This window comes from Bos indicus, chromosome 7, assembly GCF_029378745.1.
Source record: "Bos indicus isolate NIAB-ARS_2022 breed Sahiwal x Tharparkar chromosome 7, NIAB-ARS_B.indTharparkar_mat_pri_1.0, whole genome shotgun sequence".
Lineage (NCBI taxonomy): Eukaryota > Metazoa > Chordata > Mammalia > Artiodactyla > Bovidae > Bos > Bos indicus.
Genome location: NC_091766.1, coordinates 93,650,343 through 93,677,261, shown reverse-complemented (window position 1 = coordinate 93,677,261; position 26,919 = coordinate 93,650,343). Strand labels below are relative to the sequence as shown.

The following is a 26,919-nucleotide window of genomic DNA, read 5'->3' as shown; positions in this document are numbered from 1 at the left end:
TCTTGTTGAAAAGTAGATACTTTAGATCATATATTGTGGCAACTCTGGATTCTGATTTTTTTTTTTTCTCCCTGTTACTGCTTTATTTGCTTGTTTTTTTGTTTAGTAATTTGCCTAAATTAAATCAGTAACATCTATTTCCCTTGTGATAGGTAGCCACTTATGTACTTTTTCTTTATTTCTTTTTGAGATTCTTGTTATTAGTTTTACATTTGGCTTCCTGGGACTTGCCTCTCTCTCTGTGAAGCTTAAATGATAAGCTGATGGCCAGACAGTGAATGTGCGCAAACACTTCAAGTCAGTAAATTATCTGTCATCTGCTCATGAATCTCTGTATTGATAGAGGAACACATTTAAAATTTACATTGTTTTCAAGTGTTCCCCACTTTGGTTCCTACTGAACCCTTTCCCATTTCCTCTGTGCTGTGATTGTTCAGCCTCAGCAATGCGTGGGTAGCTTTGTTCCTCTCAGGCCTCCATTGGACATACTCTTTGCCATAGTCAAGAATGTACTTGCCCCAAGGGTGAACATAACTTGGATTAATAGAGCTGTTGACTCTCGGTGCTCGCTCCCTGTTGTAAGGCCATCACTTCCAGTGAAACACTGCAAAAGGCTGGCATCACCCACCACTCAAGTACCACTGAGCCCCCTTTGACCTCTGCAAAGTTCTGGTGATCTTCCCCACTCTGGAAGAACCTCTGTACTCACTGAATTGTGGTTGATATCGACAAGAGCACCTCTCGGCTAGAATACAACAGGGTCCTAGTTTTCTTACCTAAAAATGAGTAGTTTTTCAGATGTCAATACTCCTCAAATCGTTATCTTCCTTTGGTCTATTTATGGGTGACGGGGTGACTAAAATGGTTGTATTTGTCAGTTTTATCTAGCTCTAAGGTTTGACTTCTCTCCATCTTCTTTTGGGGCACATTTTTGTTTTATATTGGTTTTCAGATGTAAACACAAAGCAAAACGATTTTATTCAAATGCCCGATAGTCCTTGGCTGTGCTTTCATATTACAAAGAAGCAAGTCCAGAAGCTGCCTAGAAACTACATTTGGGTGGCACCGATTTGATGGTACAGTTTGCTTTAGAGTGAATAGGCGGGTAACCATGATTATGCTGGAAGTCTGCTGAAGCCAGAACGAGGCAGATTTTTCTATGGAGGCACCCATGCTACCTTTCCTAGTACTCTGTTCTATATATAGCAGTGTGTATATGTTAATCCCAAACTCCTAATTTATTCCTCCCCTACCTCGACCTTTTCCCCTTTGGTAGCTATAAATTTGTTTTCAGATTCTGTGAGTCTATTTCTGTTTTTGTTCATTTGTATCATTTTTTTAGATTCCACACGTAAGTGATATGATTATTTTTCTTTGACTTAATATGACAATCTCTAGGTCCATCCATGTTCCTGCAAATGACATCATTTCATTCTTTTTATGGCTGAGTAATATTCCATTGTATATACGTACCACATCTTCTTGGGTCCTGCTCTCATCTGTTCTTTTCAGGATTTTCTGTGTGTTTAGTCACTCAGTCATTTCTGACCCTTTGTGACCCCATGGACTGCAGCACACCAAGCGTCCCTATCCTTCACAATCTCCTAGAGTTTGCTCAGACTCGTGTCCATTGAATTGGTGATGCCATTCTGCATTGCCACGTTTCTTCATAGTTATTTTTTTAGTGGATTATGAACCCATTTTTAAAGAACAGTTTGTTGTATTTTTTTTATTATTATTGTAGTGGTTATTATTATTTTAGTTACTGCCCTTTCTCTTTCTTTACCTGATTCTGTACCCCACATACCTTTGGGTTTACATTTTCTTTTACCTGTGTACACTCACTTTTTGTCAGGTGAGCAACATTACCAATGTTGACAGTTTCTAGAAAAGTAAGTCTTGATTTTTTTCCCCTTGGTCAGCTGTTGAAAGTTATCATTGAAGGACAATTCACTCTATAGGCTGACATTGTCATCAAGAAAGCAATTTCAGTTATTTATGGTTTTGCATGAAATCTTGTGATTTCAGATATGGAGTATAGGTAATACGTTGTATCTCTATCATGGCTCCCTAAAGTGGGCGTCTCCACTTAGTTCTTTAACCAAACTGAACCATGTCGCGCATTAGAATTCCTCTGTTTTCTATTTTGTTCAGATTTAGTTCGTAGACTGGCCAAATTGTCACTGAGGCTTTTCGCCTGTTTCTGATGAAGTTTTAGCTGGATATCAGCTTGGATTAATAGATGTTAGTAATGTTTAAGCACTTGTATTGCAGATAGCAGGGAAAGGCAAGAAGTATGAGAACAATCAATAAATATTGAGAGAAATATCTAGAGCCTTCTTCATATTAGTTTTATAGTTGAGGTGGCTCAAAGGGTAAAGCGTCTGCCTACAATGCAGGAGACCAGGGTTCGATCCCTGGGTTGGGAAGATCCCCTGGAGAAGGAAATGGCAACCCACTCCAGTATTCTTGCCTGGAGAACCCCACAGATGGAGGAGCCTGGTAGGCTACAGTCCACAGGGTCGCTAAGAGTTGGACACAACTGAGCGACTTCACTTTCAAGCCTAATGAAGAGATCATTCTGACTGATCACAAATCATCAAATAGCTTTTTTTTTTTCTATTAAATAATATACTTACTGTTTGACTTCTTTTCTTTTCCTTTTAGTAAGGCAAGATAAAGAAATAATTATAGATTTTGGAATGTTCATAATGTCAAGCTACAGAAAAGTGTAGTAAGAGTTTTACAGATATCCTGGGTAAACATATCGATGTACAAAATTACACAAATATAAACAAAACATGAAAAAGCCCTTGCAAAGAGATATTATTTATAGTAACATTCAAAATATGAAGTTCCTGGGAACAAATCTAACATAACGAGATGTGCAAAACTCCCATGAGGAAATAATAAAGCATTATTTTGTGACAGTAGAACCTCAATAAGTGGAATGATATGTCATACACATGGCTTTGGGAAATAAGGTTTTATAGGTGCCCAGTTGGATCAGTTCAGTTCAGTTGCTCAGTCGTGTCCGACTCTTTGTGACCCCATGAATTGCAGCACGCCAGGCCTCCCTCTCCATCATCAACTCCTGAAGTTCACTCAGACTCATGCCCATCGAGTCAGTGATGCCATCCAGCCATCTCATCCTCTGTCGTCCCCTTCTCCTCCTGCCCCCAGTCCCTCCCAGCATCACAGTCTTTTCCAATGAGTCAACTCTTCACATGAGGTGGCCAAAGTACTGGAGTTTCAGCTTTAGCATCATTCCTTCCAAAGAAATCCCAGGGCTGATCTCCTTCAGAATGGACTGGTTGGATCTCCTTGCAGTCCAAGGGACTCTCAAGAGTCTTCTCCAACACCACAGTTCAAAAGCATCAATTCTTCGGTGCTCAGCTTTCTTCATAGTTCAACTCTCACATCCATACATGACCACTGGAAAAACAGTAATCCAAGTCTATGTCCCAACCAGTAATGCCCAGTTGGATCAGTTCAATCAAATTTATGTGTATTTCTGAGGGGAGGAGAGACTACTTGACAAAAGATTTAAAAATTATATAGAGAGACAGAGGCCAAAAAACAAGAACGACTGCAGTGTATTTTGATGCAGGCAAAGTCAGGTAGATTGGTGGAACCTCAGTAGTGACTGTTTAGACCACAGACTCACCTCTTTGGTGACTTTACTTGGGAGGTTATTAGAAACACAGAATCTCAGGTCCTGACCCCAGATCAGCTGAGTCGGAATCTGCTTTATCAAGATAACCTAGAAGAGTGGGGAAATGATTTTTTTTTTTATTTAAATTTTAAAATTTACTTTGTAATATTTTGGCCTCATCATGCGGCATGTGGAATCTTAGTTCCCTGACCGGGAATCGAACCATAGTCCCCTATATTGGAAACTTGGAATCTTAACCAATGGACCTCCAGGGATGTCCCAAATATGGCTTTAAGAAACAGTTCTGGGCAACTGGTAATTAAACAAGAAAGCTCTAATTGTACTGAAAGGTATTGCTTGATTCATATGGTGCAGCCATCCCTTACTGTCTGTGATCTACGTTTCTTTAGGAACATTTGAAAACTCAGTGATAATAAAAGGGCTACTTTGTGCATATTTTTAAGGTGCGTCTGTTATCCATGTGCCAATACTCTATGAGTCTTCTTGTTAATAAGCTTCTTTAAGGTGCCCCGACTTCAGGATGTCTTTATATGTTTCTAGCATCTCTTGGATCGAGTCTGTATATCATACCTTAACGGTAGTGCTGTCACTGCCAATGAAATCAGTAATGTTGTAACTGTGCCTCCTCCACGTGGGTGATAAAGCTATATCTAATTATTTTATAGATGTGCTTTGTATATTTGGGAAAAAAGCTGCTGAATACACTGACGAAAAGGCAGCTCTTCTACTGACACTTCAGAAGGAAATAAGTTACCACCTACGTTAGGATTAGAAGACCAGCTCATTCTTAGAATCTTCTGAAACAAAATTAGGTAAGAAATGCTTTTCATCATATTTTAAATGACTTGTCCTCCATCTTCCCAGTTTGCTTGAAAGCTTCTATAATTCTATTCCTTTGGCCTCGAAGAGAAATGCAGTTAGCATTTTCCTCTAGGAAGGCAGCATGCCAGCCAGCTGTCAGCTTTATGATGTACCTGATCTCCGATGTCAGGGGAAGCACAATTCAATTTTAAAGTAAGTCTTCTGCGCACTACTGCAGCAGGGCTGCCAGCATCTCTCTTTATGTTCCTTTCTTTGAAATTCTCCCTTTTCCTCAAACAGTATAGTTTTATTTTTAAATCCTTTGTGTAAGATGAAACTAGTACTAGCTGACTTTCCTTGTCCTTAGCTAAAAATCAATGAATTGACTGAAATTATCTGTAAATACTTCTGCTACCCTTTCTCATTTCTAGAAAATAAAGTACCACTGCTTATTTAACTTATGACTTGTCTAAACATGTTGAAAGCATTGACTATAAGGCATAACACTCAGACTCTGAAAGAGAGAACTGTGACAAGTTCAGTCAAAAGGGAAAAGAGGAATAATTTATAAAAGGTGCTGCAGATAATGATGCCAGCCAGTTATTTTAAAATGCATCCATCTCACCTTTTAATGAATTAGATTTGTCAACAGGAAATGTTTTATGCACCACTTCTAATAAAAGTGGCATGCTAGGAATGCAGTGCTTTGAGGTTGGCTTCTTCAAAGCTTCAGAGTATCTTCAATTCAAGGATATTTTTTAAATAATAGATATTAAAAGTATATTTAAATAATATTAAGGTTGTGACACAAACACCAAATGACAAAATTCAGAGGTTTCAAAGCAAAGGCTGACATGCCATCACTTTTTCACATAGTAACTGTTTTTTAAATTAGGAGTGTAACAGACTGATTTGGGGATTGTGTGTCAGTTTAACTTTAGATTCTCTTGTTGTTTTCGCTGGTGTCACAACCTTAATGTCAGCTTTTCAAATAGGTTTCTACATTTTCTTTGGTTCGGGGTCATTAAAAAATGCATATGATGAATCTGAGAGGCATAAATAGGTCACACTGAAGTGAAATTCCTTGACTCTCTGGTACTGAGATACAGCTATTACCTGCCTTGTAAGTGGAAAAAGTTAGCTCAGGCATTTGGTAAATTTCTGTTTTTCAAGATTTTGATTCAGACCATTGTAAGCCCAAATGACAAAACATGATGTTGGTATAATTGTGTTCTTGTTCTTCTAATCCAAACCACCCAATTTTGTTGATTATAATCCCTAGATATTAAGAATCATAATTCCCACAGGTGATTGTTTTTTCACTTAGAATACAAGTTAATCCTGACAATTATTTCAATAGAAATATACTTATTCAGTATAATTAAGTATAGGTAACTCTACCTTAAATTTTTCCATATGCCAGCCTTTTATATAAACACTTTTATGCAGATTTGGGGGCAAATGTGATTTTTTTTTAAAGGTAACACTTGTTTAGAAAGCAAATATAAAGTAAAAATCTGTTGTGTTGGGTTGAATGTTTAAAAAAAAAATTCTCATACCCCATTGGACATTCAAGGAGGAGCATGGAGCCTTCCTTACTCCCTTCTGCAGGGAGAGAGAGAAGGGAAAGAGGAGAGAAAAATAATTCTACCCATTTCCTTGATTCTTATCTGTCATGATCTCATTGGGCAGGTCATATGCTGAATATGGTTTTAATTTAGAAAAATAAATATCAGAATCTGTCTCACAGTTGTCTTTTTCATCACCCACGTTAGAGAAATGAAAAGTGGAAAGAGAGGCAAATTATTTATTGATCTTTTCTGGCTGACTCAAATATATACTGGCCAACCCCAAATATAAGACTTCATATTTCATATCTTCTCCTTCACTGACTCTCCAGCTTTTACCGTTCCTCAGTTCAGTTCAGTTCCATCGCTCGGTCGTGGTCCGACTCTTTGCGATCCCATGGACTGCAGCATGCTAGGCTTCCCTGTCCATCACCAACTCCCGGAGCTTACTCAAACTCATGTCCATTATGTTGGTAATGTCATCCAGCCATCTCATCCTCTGTCACCTCCTTCTCCTCCTGCCTTCAATCACTCCCAGCATCAGGGTCTTTTCCAGTGAGTCAGTTCTTTGCATCAGGTGGCCAAAGTATTGGAGTGTCAGCTTCAGCATCAGTCCTTCCAATGAATACTGAGGACTGATCTCCTTTAGGATGGACTGGTTGGACCTCCTTGCAGTCCAAGGGACTCTCAAGAGTCTTCTCCAACACCCCGGTTCAAAAGCATCAATTCTTCAGTGCTCAGCTTTCTTCACAGTCCAACTCTCACATCCATACATGACTATTGGAAAAACCAAAGCTTGACTTGATGAACCTTTGTTGGTAAAGTAATGTCTCTGCTTTTTAACTTGCTGTCTAGGTTAGTCATAGCTTTTCTTCCAAGGAGTAAGCGTCTTTTAATTTCATGGCTGCAGTCACCATCTTCAGTGATTTTGGAGCCCAAAATATAAAGTCTCTCATGGTTTCCATTGTTTCTCCATCTATTTGCCATGAAGTGATGGGACCAGATGCCATGATCTTAATTTTCTGAATGTTGAATTTTAAGCCAACTTTTTCACTCTCCTCTTTCACTTTCATTAAGAGGCTCTTTAGTTCTTCTTCACTTTCTGCCATAAGGGTGGTGTCATCTGCATATCTGAGGTTATTGATATTTCTCCTGGCAATCTTGATTTCAGCTTGTGCTTCCTCCAGCCCAGCGTTTCTCATGATGTACTCTGCATATAAGTTAAATAAGTAGGGTGACAATATACAGCCTTGATATATTCCTTTCCAAGTTTGGAACCAGTCTGTTGTTCCATGTCCAATTCTAACTGTTGCTTCTTGACCTGCATACAGATTTTTCAGGAGGCAGATCACATGGCCTGGTATTCCCATCTCTTTCAGAATTTTCCACAGTTGATTGTGATCCACACAGTCAAAGACTTTGTCATAGTCAATAAAGCAGAAGTAGATGTTTTTCTGGAACTCTCTTGCTTTTTCGATGATCCAGTGGATGTTGGCAATTTGATCTCTCGTTCCTCTGCCTTTTCTAAAACCAGCTTGAACATCTGGAAGTTTACGATTCACGTGCTGTTGAAGACTGGCTTGGAGAATTTTGAGCATTACTTTGCTAGCATGTGAGATGAGTGCAATTGTTCGGTAGTTTGAACATTCTTTGGCATTGCCTTTCTTAGGGATTGGGATGAAAACTGAACTTTTTCAGTCCTGTGGCTACTGTTGAGTTTTCCAAATTTGCTGATGTATCGAGTGTGGCACTTTCACAGCATCATCGTTTAGGGTTTGAAATAGCTCAAATCCTAATAGGAATTCTAGATTCCTAATAGGAATTCCAAATCCCAAATAGGAATTCCATTGCCTCCACTAGCTTTGTTCGTAGTGATGCTTCCTAAGGCCCACTTGACTTTGCATTCCAAGATGTCTAGCTCTAGGTGAGTGATATCACCATCATGATTCTAGCATGAGGTAATTAGGCTGCATTGTATAGTAGTGTGAAAATGCATACAGTTGTATGTGAAGGATTTGGCTAACTCTTCCAAATTTATCTCAACTATACTAGTGCTCTTGCTTGAACAAATGTTTAAAGTCATTATTATTGTTCATACTAATACCAGTTCTGATTTCTATTTGATTAAAATGAATTTTTAAAACAAAAATATCTCTTTCTAAATTCAAAGAAAGCTATTCAAATAAATGAGCTCAGTGCACACCTACAATGTAGAAAAAGCTTTCTGGCATAGAAACAAAATAATCTTTTTAAATAACATAGGCCAAAGCCTTCACACCAATTCATTTAGAACAGTTTCAGATTTATGTAATTAATAAAGTTGGATACTGGGTCTAACATGTATTAAATGTCCTTCAGTGTACAGTGATGTTCTAGTGACTGTCTGGAAAAAAATGATAAGAATTTATTTATTGTTTTGCTACATCAGTCAATTCTGTAAATGGCTTTCTAATATAATACAATATATGCTTTTAATAGTTTTCTATAATATGAAGAGATAGTATTTATTGAGTATTTTCTGTATTCCAGCAGCTGTTCTAAATAGTATCCATGGATTATCTCATGTATCCCTCATAACAACACTGTGTTGATCTCAGTATTTTATAGATATGGTAGAGGCACACAGGAGAACATTATAAAACTAGTAAGTAACAGAGCTAGAATTCCACCACTAGCATTGTTATCCCAGATATCACACTCTAAGCCCCCACTACTCAAAGTGCGGTCCCCAAGCCAGCAGTATCACCATTACCTGGGAACTTTTCAGAAATGCAGACTCTCAGACTCCACCCCAGTATCACATCTTATATGCTATTGTGAGTATTCCTCATATATAAAGTGCATCGTAAAAAGATAAATAAATGTAAACAGGGATCCAAGCTACCTGGAAATCACTTGTATAAAGAACCAAAAAAAAAAAAAAAAAAACCTCAACCATAAACAGCAAGTCTTTCTGTCTGCTGGGCAGCTAGCTACTTCTTCATCTGAGGCTTTCTCCCAGTCACATTGTAGCACACTGCCTTTGAATGCAGATTCTGGACAGACTGCCTGTGTGTGAGCCTCAGGTCCTATTTCTAGCTGTAGGACCCTAAGAAAGTTACACAGCTCCCTGTATCTCAGCTTCATGTTCTGGGAATGAGGTCTAAAGCTGTACTTACTTCACAGGGTTGTTGTGAAGATGAAACGAGTTAATCCATGGAAAGGTTTGAAAACAGAACCTGATATCACCTGATATAAGTCATAATGTTTTCTGCTGTAGTTGTTGTTAGTTATGATTCCCATCTTAAAGAGTAGAATAGAGTCTCATCTCATACTTGGTAATAAACTGACAAATATTTTTGTTAGCAGGGCTTACCATGTAAAGGGATATCTTTGCTGTTAGAGTCCAAATCATAAATTTTAGTTTTTGTATTTTCTGCACACTTTTTCCTTGTGGCACTTCCTGCCTGTAAGTTCTCCTAAACACCACTTCATTGTGGTACTTAACTAGTTAAGTCCAGTGCACTCAATTCAAAATCAAAATGAAACATGTAACAGCATAGTGAATTTTTAAATATAGTATATGCTTTTAAACAAAATAAAACTAACGAATGAGGCTTGTATGCCCATTTGGCCAACCACTTGGAGAAGTAATACAAAACAGTCAGAATAAAGTGTCTGTCTAAAGGCTGAATGCTTCAGAAGGTGTTTGTTTTCTTTTGGACATTATTCTGAAGTTGTACGTACAGTTAATCATGATAGTCTTTAGGGGAATAATGGTTTAGTGTGCAGGCACTCACTTAACAGCTATTTAAGATTACATCTAATGTGTGAAGTGAGGCTGCGCGTTCCTGAAAAGTACCTTGAAATCTGATTGGTGGAAGGCACTAAGATAAAAATAGTTGGTGAAAAGAATATCCTGGGAAACTTGTAAATTGTCAATTCTGGGGCACATACCCAGAAAGTTCAGTTCACTAGGCCTGGGATGAGGCCCACCTGGGTGTTTGAATTTTTAACAAATGGCCAAAGTGATTCTACTTAAATTAGTGTTCTTGAGTACACTTGGAGAACCACTGCAGTAGTGATGAAGACATGAATTAAAAAGAGCTTTTGTTGACTCCCCTTCCTTCTGGCAACATTGTCCTCTTTGGTACTAGTTTTTTTCCGTCCTGTGACCCAACTTTCTAATTTGTCCTCTCCTTACCCCCATAGTGGTTCCCAAGCCAGTCTTTAATTTTTCTGCTTTTCTCTTTTTTTTTTACCCTTTCTCAAAGAATATATCTTTTGGATTTATCAGTCATATCTGTGCAGATGGTTCTACAAAATACCCGCAGAAGTCTGTTTAATCTAAAAATCTCTAAGCCAAAATTCAGGTGCTGTAATCAATTTAGAGCCTATGGGCAACATTAAAAGAAAGAAGAAGTAGTTCAGTTTAGTTCAGTTCAGTTGCTTAGTCGTGTCTGACTCTCTGCAACCCCATGAACCACAGCATGCCAGGCCTCCCTGTCCATCTCCAACTCCCGGAGTTTACCCAAACTCATGTCCATTGAGTCGGTGATGCCATGCAACCATCTCATCCTCTGTCATCCCCTTTTCCTCCTGCCTTCAATCCTTCCCAACATCAGGGTCTTTTCAAATGAGTCAGCTCTTCGCATCAGGTGGCCAAAATATTGGAGCTTCAGCTTCAACATCAGTCCTTCCAAGAAGAAGTAGTAAAAAAGAATAAAAAGAAGTAGTAAAAAGGAATAAAATAGGATGAAATGAAATAGATCAAAGCAAGGGAAGCAGTGTTTCATGAGACTCGTTTAAGATATATGTGCACACCTACACGTTAGATTGCAATGCATTTTGTTTTAACCTCATAGGTCATAATTCAAAAAGTTTGAAAGATACTCTCTGAGTTTTGGGCTCCTGGACTTCAGTGTGACATTACAAGCACTGTTTTCCCATGCGTTCCACTCATATATCTGCTGCATCTCTATTCTGGACATTACCAATTTGTATAATCCATTCAAAATCATCATGTCTAAAATTGTATTTGTTGTGCATTCTGTTAACATTTTCCTCCTAAGTTTTTTTTTTTTTTTTTTTAAATCTATTCATAAACTACCATTCCATTATCCAGGATAAAATTTCAAAATTGCTTTGTAATAATTTAGCCCTTCCTATGTAAATTCCCCGATAGCCTCATCTGACTGCCCTGGCCTGTCCTGTGGCCCAACCAAGCAGAAAACCTTATTGGCAGCCCTTGTAGTCACCCACTTCCCAGGTAGCTTCTTGAAGGCTGCCTTGGGCGTGCCCTGCCTGGTATCTGTGGCTGCCATCCACAAGACTGTAAGAGCCATTGTCAACAAGATGCCCTGCTCTGTATGATACCCACCTCTCTTAGCTCTTTCTGTTGTAACTGGTCATTTTTTTTTTTTTTTATTGCCAAGGAAGAGCCTCACCCTGGATTTTTACCCTTTGCTGCTTTCTAACGACATATCCACACGTTTACTGGCTCTTAGCATGACCATAGTTTTCACGTCATTTTGTCTGGTGTCTCTGATGACTTGGGTCTAAAGTCCAAGCTTCTAATGCCTGGGACATGTCACACCTGCCTGGTTGTGCTCTTAGCTATAATTGCCTGCCTCGGTCAGCGACCCCAAACTCTTATCTAGTCTTACCTTGGAAAGTCATTTCAAAAGCTGTCTTTCCTTTCCTCACGGTCCCATCCTCTTCCTAGTCATCATCACCTTCATCTGGATTAATTCACTGTCCTTCTAACTGATCCTCCTACATCTCTTCTCTCATCCCACACCAAACCGTCTTAACACCCTTTTTAATAAATATTTGTAAAACAGTAGTCATGTACTGCCTTAGTAAGAAAAAAAAGAAAAAAGCCTTTTATGACTCCATATTCTCTGTAGAATAAAAGTACAAATATTTTCCTCCTGCAGAATAAAAGGCCTCAGCACATCCATCTGGCCATGGCATACCTCTCCAATTTTATCTTTCGCTGTTTTCATTTGTGAGTTTTCTGTCCTGGTTCCACAAAGCAGTTCTCTATATGCTCCAGGGATGGTCTCACCATTTTCATTACCAGGGCACCCTGTTGGTGGTTGTTCGTGAGTGTGGAGCAGACAGTTGTGGCTGAGGTCTAGCAGTAGGATCCCACTACATACAAAGAAACCTCATGTTGAGGACCTGATTACACGTTGGCAATTAGAAGTTAGAGCCCAGGCTGCAGAAGAAAAGAGAAGTGAACAGGAGACAAACTGATGAATTACTTCTCTTATTTCCTGTCTGGCTGAGGCCCCTTATAACCTCCGTTCACTAGTTGTTGGATCATTCACAGAACTAGAGAGCGTTTGAATCTATATACAGGGAGAGATTAAGTGTCTTGCAACTAGGGGGGCCTGTGAGGCTATGGATTTTGTGAGATCACTGGGCTTCCACCTTTATCTTCCTTTTTTTTTGGCAACTTGACTCCTCTCTTTTCTTCTGCCCAAAGGGAATGTCTTACAGAACTTCTGGATCATTTGTTACTTGTACCACTCAGTTAATACTACATTAGCTAATGCCTTGTAATATTTGTTTGTTTTTGTTTCTCGTGCATCAAAAGTAAGACATGCTCATTATAAATTCAAACCAAAAAAGATTATAAAGAGTAAAAATTTCCTTTTCCCTGTTGCATTTTAGTTCTACCACCCACAGCTTAGGACTGCTGGTAGTCTGTTGAGTATCCTTCCTGATTGTGAGGGGGGTTGGGGTTGGTTTCTTTTTTAAAGTATTGCATTGTATCATGATGCATATATAGTTTTACAATTTGGTTTTCTAAGAAAACGCTATAGCATTCTGGAAATCTTTCCATTTCTTGCCATACAAAGCTGGCTTTTCATTTTTCATAGGTTTCGTTTCATTTTATATATGTTATATTGATATTGAAAATATTCCATGTACTGGACTTCCCAGGTGGCACAGTGGATAGGAATCTGCCTGCCAATGCAGGGATCACGGGTTTGATCCCTTGTCCGGGAAGAGTGCACATGCCGCACACCGCTGAAGTTCATGTGCCACAACTCCTGAGCCCCCGCAATCGAGCCTGTGAGCTCCAGCTGCTGAGCCCATGCGCTAGTACTACCAGAGCCCGTGCACCTGGGGCCTGTGCTCCGCAACAAGAGAAGCTATCAATGGCAAGCCTGTGCTTGGCAACAAAGGGCAGCCCCCGCTCTTAGCAGCTAGAGAAACCCCACATGCAGCAAAGAAGACCCAGTGCAATCAAAAATAAGTAAATCAATAAGTTTTAAAAAGATGTAAAAGTAAAAGATCCCATGTACTGACATCACATTATATATTCAGTTGGCCCAGGTATAGTCCCACCTTATACCTTTCATCTCAGTATTTCATCAGTTTAGCTTTTGTCTCAGAGTTTTCATTTTTGAATGAAGCCTTATTTGATAGTTATGCGTAAATAAACCTGGATAGGTTTTGATAGACCTGCACCTTCCTTGTTTCCATCCTGGTGTGTCCTCATATTTGAGACACCAGTACAGTGAACAGAATTCTCACTGTAACATATGGTTAAATTGGCCACTTCCCATTTCTCTTTTCCAGTGCCTTTCCAGAAGTAATATGAGCTAGCACATCTTTTTCAAGGAGAGCAGGAAGGGTGCTTTCTGATAAAGTAAATGCTCTCCAGCAGTTAGATCAGCTAGCTCCTTTGGAGCTCAGGGGGTGGCGGTGGCAGAATGCTCCGGGCTGCCAGCTCTGCTGGCCACCTGATGCAAAACCAGTTGTGCTGAGCCTGTGCTTTGGCCTGTGGATTGCACATTTCTCACCCTTTATTCAGTTTTACCATAGAGTGAATACAATACCAGCTTTATATTGCTATAAGGATTTTATTATGTATCATATGATATAAATCTACAACTGTTTGTTTATTGTTGGATAACACATTTTTTATTTTGTAACAACGATTTTTGGTGACAGTGATTTTGTAACAATGAATTTTGGTGACAGAGATTTAGGAGGGGGTAGAGAAAGAAAATAACTGTGAACATTCATTGGTTAGTAGTACTAAATTTCATTTGACTTGCCAACAAGAATTAAATGTGTAACCCACACTATGGAGGCTGTAGTGATATCACAGACCACATGAAAACAAGAAGACACAGAAGCATCAGCATCTATTGCACAGTCTTATTTTCATGCTGTGAAAATAAGCATGAAAAATTTGCCTGCCAGTGCAGGGGACACGGGTTTGATCCCTTGTCCGAAGAGTGCACAGGCAAAGTCTTATTTTCATGCCCTGAAAAATAAAATAATTTTACCGTGCCTGAAAATATGACTTTTTCATAATTGACGCTTCGCTGCAGAAGGTACATTTGTGTACCACTCTGTGTCAATGTAGGAGATGTAGGTTTGATCCCTGGTCTAGGAAGATGAGCAACAAAGCCTGCGCACCTCAACTGTTGAGCCTGTGCTCCACAAGAGAAGCGACCACGACGAGAACCCTGCCTCCCGCAACTAGGAAAAAGCCCACACAGCAATGGAGAACAAGCACAGCTTAAATAAATAATAATAATAGTAAATTCTGTATGCCAATGCAGGAGCCACTGGAGATGCAAGTTCAATCCCTGGCTCGGGACAATCCCCTGGAGAAGGAAGTGGCACCCCACTCCAGTATTTTTGCCTGAGAAATCCCATGGACAGAGGAGCCTGGGAGGCTATATCCATGGGGTTGCAAAGAATTGGACATGACTAAGCGACTGAGCTTTTCATTTCATGCAAAGATGAGCTCGATAAAGGACAGAGATGGTAAGGACCTAACAGAAGCAGAAGATATTAAGAAGAGATGGCAAGAATACACAGAAGAACTGTACAAAAAAGATCTTCATGACTCAGATAATTACGATGGTGTGATCACTGACCTGGAGCCAGACATCTTGGAATGTGAGGTCAAGTGGGCCTTAGAAAGCATCAACGAACAAAGCTAGTGGAGGTGATGGAATTCCAGTTGAGCTATTCCAAATCCTGAAAGATGATGCTGTGAAAGTGCTGCACTCAATATGCCAGCAAATTTGGAAAACTCAGCAGTGGCCACAGGACTGGAAAAGGTCAGTTTTCATTCCAATCCCAAAGAAAGGCAATGCCAAAGAATGCTCCAACTACCACACAATTGCATTCATCTCACATGCTAGTAAAGTAATGCTCAAAATTCTCCAAGCCAGGCTTCAGCAATATGTGAACCGTGAACTTCCTGATGTTCAAGCTGGTTTTAGAAAAGGCAGAGGAACCAGAGATCAAATTGCCAACATCTGCTGGATCATGGAAAAAGCAAGAGAGTTCCAGAAAAACATCTATTTCTGCTTTATTGACTATGCCAAAGCCTTTGACTGTGTGGATCACAATCAACTGTGGAAAATTCTTCACGAGATGGGAATACCAGACCACCTGATCTGCCTCTTGAGAAATCTGTATGCAGAAATCTGTATGCAGGTCAGGAAGCAACAGTTAGAACTGGACATGGAACAACAGACTGGTTCCAAATAGGAAAAGGAGTACGGCAAGGCTGTATATTGTCACCCTGTTTATTTAACTTATATGCAGAGTACATCATGAGAAACACTGGACTGGAAGAAACACAAGCTGGAATCCAGATTGCCGGGAGAAATATCAATAACCTCAGATATGCAGATGACACCACCCTTATGGCAGAAAGTGAAGAGGAACTCAAAAGCCTCTTGATGAAAGTGAAAGTGGAGAGTGAAAAAGTTGGCTTAAAGCTCAACATTCAGAAAACGAAGATCATGGCATCCGGTCCCACCACTTCATGGGAAATAGATGGGGAAACAGTGGAAACAGTGTCAGACTTTATTTTTCTGGGCTCCAAAATCACTGAAGATGGTGACTGCAGCCATGAAATTAAAAGATGCTTACTCCTTGGAAGGAAAGTTATGACCAACCTAGATAACATATTCAAAAGCAGAGACATTACTTTGCCAACAAAGGTCCGTCTAGTCAAGGCTATGGTTTTTCCTGTGGTCATGTATGGATGTGAAAGTTGGACTGTGAAGAAGGCTGAGCGATGAAGAATTGATGCTTTTGAACTGTGGTGTTGGAGAAGACTCTTGAGAGTCCCTTGGACTGCAAGGAGATCCAGCCGGTCCATTCTGAAGGAGATCAGCCCTGGGATTTCTTTGGAAGGAATGATGCTGAAGCTGAAACTCCAGTACTTTGGCCACCTCATGCGAAGAGTTGACTCATTGTAAAAGACTCTGATGCTGGGAGGGATTGGGGGCAGGAGGACAAGGGGACGACAGAGGATGAGATAGCTGGATGGCATCACCGACTCGATGGACATGAGTTTGAGTGAACTCCGGGAGTTGGTGATGGACAGGGAGGCCTGGTGTGCTGCGATTCATGGGGTCGCAGAGTCGGACATGACGAGCGACTGATCTGATCTAAGCGATTGAGCACACACACACAATGAAACATGACTTTTCATTCAGATCAAGTGACTATACTAAATTAATTTCGCTCATATTCAGTTTCAGGTTTTCTCGTGCATGTATGAAAAGTGAAACAGTAACGTTAATGTATTGTCTCTGTTAAAAGAACTTTACCAGCTCTTAGACGATGCAGTTTTACTTCAGTATCATTGTATATTTCTAGTAAAAAGATCAATTCCAGTAATGGTTCAAGTTTCTTGTCTAACACATGGGATCAAAGTAAAGCATTCAGAAGTTCATTCTGTAAAATGTGAAACACTTGATATTGTGAAGTGAAAGTGAAAGTGAAGTCGGTCAGTTGTGTCTGACTCTTTGCGATCCCATAGACTGTAGCCTACCAGGCTCCTCCCTCCATGGGATTCTCCAGGCAAGAGTACTGGAGTGGGTTGTGATATTGTGTGAATTGTGAAATTTTGAATACTATTGTAAATTGAATCACAAACTGCAACATACATGGTAAAATTCTTGGTCTTGGTGATGTAAAAAATATTCTGAAGTAGAATATAACATCATAAAATATTTTGAATAAATTTAGAGCATACAGAGAGTAAGTATACTCAGAATATGTTGTACATATTTGTGTAATTCATAATTTCCTCTAAGAGTTTATAAAATCTACCAATCTAAATAGAAGATATATTCTCAAAAAGTATAAATATTCTTATACATGCACAAAATAACCACCCTGTAAATTTTTATAGTTAGGTTGATGCTGATAAAAATAATAAGCATGGTCGTATATATTTTTTCTATTTGGATTTTAGAAACTTTTGAGACTTTGAAGAGTAAATTTATAAATCAATGAAAGTTCCTACCATGGCATGGTAGGAACTTAAATACTTTTGTCAAAATGTTCTCTAAATTTTGGTTGCAGTTTCCAGCAAAATCTAATGGAAATATTTAGTCAAAGCATTTAACAAATGGAAGTCAAAAAATTCAATTTATGTGAAGATTTTAGGGAATTGCAGTTATTGAACCCAGAGCTTGTAAACAGGAGGATTTTGAACTATTTCCCCCTGAAATCAAGGGGAAAACTGAACAAATTAATTTATAAGAACTCAAATGATGTATAAAATATAACTGTGAAATTCTATAATTGTGTTTTGAAATACATACACTTATGGGGAGAAATATTTTGATGGAGCTCATATTTTTAATTAAATAAGTATATATTTTGGTTCAGAATGAAGTTAACCTGGAAAAACCTGCAAGTTTGCAGTATCTAAATCAAGTAAAACATTGAAAATAAGCACACGTATTTGTTTGATGGATTTGTGTTTTCAGCTTATTGGTCAAAAAAGGCAGTTTGCATAGAGGCAAAAAACTGTAAAAATAATTTGGCTAAAATATTTGTGTATTTCATTATTACAAATTAAAATTGGCAATGTTTTTCACTAGTGAATTTGCTCTGAACTTAATATTATTTACTAGTAGATTTGCACCTGAAAAAATGTATACAGAAAAGTCACTTGGCAATGTCAACAATTTAAAATTTACTAGCCACAAAATGTATCTTGGAATGTTATAAAAATAATATGATCATTTTTAAAAATACATTCTTTAGAAAACTAAGTGTGAGGGATAGATACAACTAAGAAATTGATTAAAATATATGTAATGTACTAACAACCATCTGTTTTTGTATTTTTGATGTCAATATAAAGATTTTTTACATCAGTAGACAAAGATATCAGAATTTTTAAAAAGAGTTTGAATATAATTTTGTGTAGGTCCACATATATTATAAAGCCACTTACTTGATTTGTGAGTATACATCTCAAAAATTATATAATTTTATTTATTTTAGTACCCTTTTTATTCCAAAAAATTCCTAGTTTAGATGATAAATTATATATGCTTCATCCCCTCCTTCCTAAATCCCATTTCCCCTTTCCCAAATGATTGCTTTATGTTTATTATGCTGCTGCTGTTGCTAAGTCGTTTCAGTCATGTCTGACTCTGTGTGACCCCATAGACGGCAGCCCACCAGGCCCCGCCGTCCCTGGGATTCTCCAGGCAAGAACACTGGAGTGGGTTGCCATTTCCTCCTCCAATGCAGGAAAGTGAAAAGTGAAAGTGAAGTCGCTCAGTCGTGTCTGACTCTTAGTGACCCCATGGACTGCAGCCCACCAGGCTCCTCCGTCCATGGGATTTTCCAGGCAAGAGTACTGGAGTGGGGTGCCATTGCCTTCTCCCTATGTTTATTATACATGACTGTAATTCTTACACTTAAAATTCATTACTTCTAAAATGAACACTCCCTTTCCCCATACAAATTAAAAATTAGATCTTTCCTTTGATTTTTCTCTATTGCTTAAGTGTATGGTTTATCTCCCAGTCACTTAGAGTTGAAATTTTGCTGCGAACACTGATTTCTTTCTCACCTTTACAAAGATCATTCTGGTGGGAGGATAGAAAATGTGTTAAGAGATGATGCAGAAAATAGGGAGACACTTTAGCAAACTGCTGTATTAATCCAGCTGATGGAGTTTGAATTTCCCAGGCGAATATGAGAACAGGATTGAATGTGACAAATATGAAGGAAGACAAATCACCTAGCAGTGTAATTCGTGAAAGAGCATTAGAATGTGGGGGATGACTCCCACGCTTCTGAGTTGAGTACCTAGGCTGATAGTGATGCTGTTAACTACTATAGGGACCTCGAGAAATGAAGACATCTCAGAGGGAAGATAATAGAACTTTTGGGGGCATATTGAGTTTGAGGTACCCATGGAATATCCAAGGGAGTTATCCAGTGTGGAGTTGGACACTTCAAACGGGAGCTCCAAACACAAGCGGTAGTGGGAGACATGGACGTGGATGAAATTGTTCAGTCAGAGGTCCAAGGGAAAGAGACAGAAAAGGGGACTGGTGAAGGAAACTGAGCTGTGGTGTCTGAGACCCATCTGGGGGAGAAACTGCCCCAAGAGCACTTCCTCTGGGGAAGGAGGGGCCTAGGAATGTGGGGTGTAGCAGATTGGAGAGAAGACTTACACTTGGCAACTTTGAGGTTCTATAACTATAGGAAGAATTCAGGCCCAGTTTAGGAAATGTTCCCAGAAATATTTCACCGTTTGAAATTTTTAGATTTAAGTTTAATAAATTAAGCTTCAAAGATGTAGTCATTTATGTATAGCTTTACAGGTAACATTTATTCTATTACTCCTCTACAAACTTACTATCAATATTCATTTTTACTCTGAACTTTTTGAAGTTTCACATTGTGTGTACAGGACATGTTGATTGGAATAGAGTGGATTTTTTTTAACATCTTGTAAAGAACATCAGTTTTATGGTACTTTTTTGGTGGTCTAATGGTTAAGACTCTGTGCATCCAGTGTAGGAGGTGTGGGTTTGATCCCTAGCGGGGCAACAACTAAGATCCCACATGCCACACAGCATGGCCAAACGTTTAAAAAAAGATTTGGGAAAAAAAAAAAAGGGAACATCAGTTTTATTGTAATTTCACACAAAGAACTATTCTAGAAATTTGACTTTGAAGTTGAGTCAATCTAAAGCAACTTTTAAAATCTCTTTAGCCTTCATTCTTAGGATCTATTTCTCAAGGGTTTCTATGCATAAAATTTTAATGTTTTTGCATTTTATTTTTACTATTAGTTCTTACTTTTCAAAGAATGTGTTCTGTTATCTTTAGACTTTATTTAGTAATTAAATTACCTAATTTAAGTAGAGTTCTTTCTGCAATCCACACCTCCACATTGCCTCCTATATGCTCGTTTTGGTCCCTCTGTTTTGGTGTATAATTCGTCTTTTAGTAGAAAAATACCAGGTTCTTTCATCACAATTACAGTCATTGGTCTGATAATCCTATGAGTCAATCTACACGAAACAAGAAGCGCATATCAAACTCCTGGCAGGTTTAGTTAAAATTAAAATGCATGCTCAACTGTAGAGATTGTCAAGTGTGGAAATAATATTTGTCCAGCTGGACAGCTTTCTTTTGTAGTTGCTAAATGAAAGTTGAGATTCTGTCTGCTCCTTGAAAGCTTCTGTGTCATGAAGGTAATTTGGACTGTTTGTGGTTTGACAGGGATTATTAAAATCAGATGAAGTGAAGGGAAGCAAGTGTGAGAAAGCAAAATTGACACTGACACTCTCTATTATTTGCAGCTTGGATCATGATGACTATGTTGATATGATAGATTCACTGTTGAGATATGTTAAGCAGCAAATAAAGTAGAAAGCAAGTATAGTGATGGCTTCTCAGATTTAACATGAAGAAATCCAATATTTACTTTCACTGATTGCATTTTAAATAGATTTTCAGGTCATTTCATGTGAATTTGTTTATAACCAACAACACATTATCCGTCTATTGAACTGTAGAATTAGAAAGTGTACTGCAAAGGCAGTATAACAGAAAATTAAATATTAAAGACGTAGATCACATGATTAAAATAATAGAATTTTAAAACTAGAAGGGTCCTTACAGATCACTTTTATCTAATTTCCTTTTTTGGTAGATGGAAACTAGAAAGACTTTTAAGGTATCACATTTAAATGTTATTTGAAAACATAAATGAATGTAAAATCCTCGTTTTTCACCACAAATATATTTTATCTTTTCACAGTATTTTAAAAAATGATTTGAGTTGATAAAATTCATTCCAAAATAGTGTAATCCACAATTGTAGATTAACTTTTTTCTGTTTAAAGATAATACACAAATTAAGTTAGTATGGTTATAATATGGTTATAATATGTATCATCTACATTGATGGAGTAAATGCCTTCCATAAACATATTTTTCTGAAAGCATTATTTGTAGAAGGAGTTTTAGCAAAAAGCTATTTCATGGTGTTAACCAAAGACAGTTAGAAAAATATAGCTAAATTTGATGAAATTGTTGTTGTTTAGTTAGTAAGTAGTGTCCGACTCTTTTGCAATCGCATGGACTATAGTCCCCTAGACTCTTCTATCTATGGGGTTTCCCAGGCAAGAATATGGGAATGGGTTGCCATTTCCTCCTCCAGAGGATTTTCCTGACCTAGGAATCAAACTATAGTTATACATATTTATGTGTATGTACCCACACCCCTGCTGCTGCTGCTGCTGCTAAGTCGCTTCAGTCGTGTCCGACTCTGCGCGACCCCATAGACGGCAGCCCACCAGGCTCCCCCGTCTCTGGGATTCTCCAGGCAAGAACACTGGAGTGGGTTGCCATTTCCTTCTCCAATGCATGAAAGTGAAAAGTGAAAGTGAAGTCGCTCAGTCGTGTCCGACTCTTAGCGACTTCATGGACTTCAGCCTACCAGGCTCCTCCGTCCATGGGATTCTCCAGGCAATAGTACTGGAGTGAGTTGCCATTGCCTTCTCCTACATACACATAAATATATATAACTAAAATCTTCAGTGGTATTTAGGCAAGGTAGTGAATGGATCTGAATTGGTTTGTAACGTGAGAAGTCTAATGCCCGTATGCACTGTAGATATCATCCTGGTGATAGTTCTAACTTTGACTACCTGGAGTTCGCACAGTTAAAGTCTGCCCCCATTTCAGACATGAACAGGTGAGGTCTGCACTGGATTTACCTACTCTTCCTGGCTGATAGAAATTCAGGGACTCCCACAGGTTCAATAATTCATTTGAGTGACTTACAGAACTCAGGAAGTACCGTACTTATGATTACAGTTTTATTAAAAAGGATAAAAGTCAATAATAGCCAAATGGAAGAGATGCATAGGATGAGGTAATGAAGAGGGTAGGAGCAGCAAAAACCAAATACGAATTTCTTACTATACCCCAAGATGTGAGTTTGGAGACCAGATAGTGTTCCAGATTTAGGACGCTGGTACAGAAAGAAGGCAAAGTTACATTTAAAAGCAGTGGTGACCATTTAAGATATTAGCAAGAGAAAGGGTCAAAGCACTTGATGACCATTTAAAATAGAGGTCAGCAAACATTTTCTATTAAAGGCCAGATAGTAAATATTTTTTAGGGTTTGTGGATGACATATGGCCACCCTAGCATATTCTTTTTTTGGTTTTAATTTTTACAACATGTTAGAAATATAAAAGCCAGTCTCAGCTTTCAGGCCATAGGAAAGACAGACCATGCCATAGTTTTCTGACACAATACTAGGCATGGGAGAGGGAGATTAGATAGGTGGTAACCCTATAACATAGGAAGAAAAGTCATTTTAAGGGAAAGATTTTGAATTAAATTTTAGACCTATTGAGTTTGAGAGATTTTGAATCAGCAAAATGCATTGTCTAGTTTAAGTACTTGGAAATGTGTGTGACCATTTTGGAGAGTTAGCGACATACACTTGAAATTTTCACCATCAAGATAACAGATGAAAGAGGTTATGAAAAGCATGCCGAGTAAGAAGATAACGGGTAATTCCAACATGAGATGGATAAGAGAAGCGTAAGACAAAGTTCTGTATTCCTCTTTCCAGTTCAGGCAAGGAAAATAAGAAGAGTTGAGAAGACTATAAAAGGAAACTAACAGGAGATTTTTGAGGTATGAGGAGAAAAATCCAATGAACAAAAATAAAACAAAATTGCTTAAATTAAAATAAATCTACAACAGTTAAATTACATAAAAAGAGGTAATTGCTTTGAATGAAAATGCTCAAGCAAAGTGTTTAGAATGAGAAGTAGGTCTAGAGAGAAACCTGTGGTGAATATCAGTGTTCAATGTCAGAGATGAGAGAGGAGCCAATCAAGATGTTTATTTGTTTAAATAAAAACTACTCTTGTTAATTTATACAAACAAAAAGAAGTGGCTGTTGTAAGCCACTGTAAGCAGGGAACGGATTTATCGTGTGTATCTCACAGAACCAAAAAGAAACTGTTTGAGCAATCAGTGAGTCAGAGGAGAAAAGGAACTGGGCAATTACAGGGGCCTCGGCCAAAAGAATCCATTTACCTATGTACCCTCTCTTGGGAGGCTGGAAGTAATGTGATTGGTTTACTACCAGTGATTCCCTGTTCCTGCCTTCATTCCAGATATCATAATTCATTTAGTATGCACCTGATGGTTCAGCTTGCGTCAGATTTCTATCCCTGAATCAATCAGTTATGACCAGGAAAGCTGGGTCCTCTAGCATAGAAATGCACCATCATTGTATATCTGATAGTATATATGAGATAAAAAACAGAAATGTGAGCTGGCCAGCTACAGAAGTGAGGACTCCTTCGAGGAGCCTCTGAATAAACGGTGTAAGAGACTAGAAGGGAACTGCTAAGTCGCTTCAGTCGTGTCCGACTCTGTGTGACCCCATAGACGGCAGCCCACGAGGCTTCCCTGTCCCTGGGATTCTCCAGGCAAGAACACTGGAGTGGGTTACCATTTCCTTCTCCAATGCATGAAAGTGAAAAGTGAAAGGGAAGTCTCTCAGTTGTGTCCGACTGTAGCGACCCCATGGACTGCAGCCTACCAGGCTCCTCCGTCTATGGGATTTTCCAGGCAAAAGTACTGGAGTGGGGTGCCATTGCCTTCTCTGAGAAGGAAACTAGGAAGGCATAATACTTAGGAAAATTGACAAGAGAGAAGACAACTTTAAGAAAGAATAGCTGTCAGTACCAAGGAGTGCAGAGACTGAGTAAGATAGGGACTGAAAAATATTTTGTCAATTTCCGTATAAAGCCAGAAGTAGAAACCAGATTGCTCTGGGTCAAGAAGTGAGGGATAAAAACATAAGATTAAGAAATATGGGCTGCTATTTTGAGATGTCAGGCTATAAAAGGAAGGGGATATAAGGAGGGTTTTGTTGGTTTGAAACTTGAACATGTTTACAGTCAGCTGAAAGCAATATTGATTATGGTAGGAGTAGTTGATGGTAATTGATGGTGCAAAGCCCCAAAAGTGTTAAAAGGGTATTTTAATGGATGAGTTTATTTATCAGATTGATTTAATTAATTATATTACCAAAATTTAAGTGAGTAGTATCACATTAATTTAACTAATCAATAATATTAACAGTTTAGGTTGGGGCTGTTGGTCGGGGGCGGCCGCGCAGCGCGAGCAGGCAGCTCCGGGGCGGGCGCGCGCAGGGATGCTCCGGGGGGCGGCGGCAGCGGCTGTGTGGGCTGAGGCGGCAAGGATAGTGTGGGCTCCCGGGCCTTTCCCCTGAGTCGGCCGCTCGGACTGCGCCGCCCAGGCCCTTTCAGCCTCCGCCCCTTCAGCCTCCGGGCCGGGCCCTATAAAAAAAAAAAAATAATAATAATAATATTAACAGTTTAGGATAAATTCTTCAATTTCTAACTTGTTTAGAAGCATCCACTTCAATACAAAATGCATGCTAAGTTCAAAGCATTCTTGCATAATTATTAAAATAGTTTCTTAAAAATATAATTTGACATCTCATAAATTGCTTATTATCTCCATTTGCTACATAACATGCCTGCTTTTTTAAAAGTGCTTCAATAACTTAAACTTTCTAAGGCAGATGTACTGTTTTCCAAATTACTAAGGTTTTACTGTACTTGAAAATTCATAAGTTAATCATAACCCCATAATTTGTGACATTATTTAGTTCTAATCGCAAAATATATAATTCTATGACTTTTAAATCATGTGAAATATGAATTCTAAGCTACAAAAATTGCTTAAATTAAATTCATTTTCAATTATCTTGATTTTACTGTAGTATTAAAGCAAGAGATGCTTAGGATTGCATGTTGAAAATTATAAAGAGTTCTTAAAATGAAAATATTTTCTGGAAAGAGAGGTGCACTGAAAAATAAAGCAATGTCAATTTGGTGAGTAAAGCATATGACAATTAATTCTGTTTGCTTGTCAAGTTACAATAGTGTATTCTGACTGATCCTGTCAATTTCTACTTCATACATACACATACATAAATTACTAATAGAGGAGTTACAATGAAGTATTTTATATATTTTATCAAAGGGGATTTTAATAGCTGTAATATGTTAATATGAGTACTTACTGGATGTATGTCAATATTCTAGCTCATATAATTATGATAATCAGAACTTCCACAATAATTAGTAGAAAGCACAGCAGTCTGGGGAAAAGCTATATATAGCTGAGAGTTGCAAAAATAAATTGAAGAAGATAACAAGTTCATTTTTTCCTGTTATAAGACTTTAATGTATAAGGTATTTGAAATGATTATCAGCAAAAGGAGATCCATTTGAGTTGTTTCTCAGTCTTTGGGGAGGCCAAAACAGTAAAATTTCAACTCTCAATAATTGATGAAAAGAAATACATTTTTGGCAACTCTGAAATATCATAGGGAAAGATCTAGCCTTAAGAAAATAGAACAAAAAATTGGAAATTACATAGGCTTCATAATGAATGAAATTTATAATTGTTCTATGGAAAGCTGTTAAATATATATGGCAAGTCAACATGTGTAAGATAAAAAGGTATGATTTTATACAGAGAGTTTAAAACATTGTGAATTAATGACAGCCTTTGAAGCAGTCTGAATCCCAGCTTTGCCACTTCCTATATAAGTGATCTCAGGCAAGTCACCAACCTCTCTGTGCCCCAGTTTCTACATCTTTATTATATAGATTATAATAGAACCTGGGCTTCCCTGATGGCTCAGTGGTAAAGAATCTTCCTTCCAGTGCAGAAGATGTGAGTTCAATCCCTGGGTCGCGATATAGGGAGTGCCCTGGAGAAGGAAATGGCAACCCATTCAGTATTCTTGCCTGGGAAATCCCATGGACAGAGGAGCCTTTATAGTCCATGAGGTTGCAATAGAGTTCAATACGACTTAGTGACCAAACAGCAAGTATAATATTACCTGTTACATGGGATTAAAGTCTTAGTCACTCATTCGTGTCTGACTCTTTGTGACCCCCATAGACTGTAGACTGTCAGGCTCCTCTGTCCATGGGGATTCTCCAGGCAAGAATACTGAAGTGGGTTGCCATTTCCTTCTCCAAGGGATCTTCCTGACCCAGGGATCAAACCCAGGTCTCCTGCATTGCAAGGAGACTCCTTACTGTCTGAGCCACCCAGGGAAGTCACATAGGATTAAGACAAGAATTAAATGAGTAATTAGGACAGTGCATGGCCCATATAAATGCTACATAAGTTAGTTGTTATTATCTTTAATATATTTAGTCATTATACCTTTAATCCATGTCCCAATAAATGAGTTCACTGAACTACATAAAATTGTCAAGATTTAGTAAAAGTTAAAATTTTAATTATATAATGTTGGCAGTATTTTGTAAATGATACAGGAAGACTACTTTCTGACTAGATAAGAATGGAAAAGTGAAAATGAACAAGGCCAGAAGAAAAGGCTGGTTCAGATTTAAGGATGATGGCCTGGTCAAAGTTTATTTTCACTTTGCTTCTTTATCAAATGAGCAAATTTAAGCCAAACAAGAATATAGTATAATAGAAAAAATACCAAGGATACATGATGGCCATAAAGATATGATCCCT

General features: G+C 38.4%; 1 protein-coding gene across 6 annotated transcripts in view; it reads left to right on the top strand.

Annotated features, from left to right (window-relative positions):
* The window catches only part of KIAA0825 (KIAA0825 ortholog), a 430,821-nt gene that overhangs the window by 33,873 nt on the left and 370,029 nt on the right, over positions 1-26,919 (top strand). For 5 of the 6 annotated variants that reach the window (XM_019965428.2, XM_019965430.2, XM_070792129.1 and 2 more), the window contains exon 2: positions 4,342-4,488. The exons of the other annotated variant lie outside the window; for it this stretch is intronic. The gene's annotated coding sequence lies outside the window, so the exon portion shown is untranslated. The remainder of the gene's footprint in view (positions 1-4,341; positions 4,489-26,919) is intronic. 6 annotated transcript variants of the gene reach the window in all.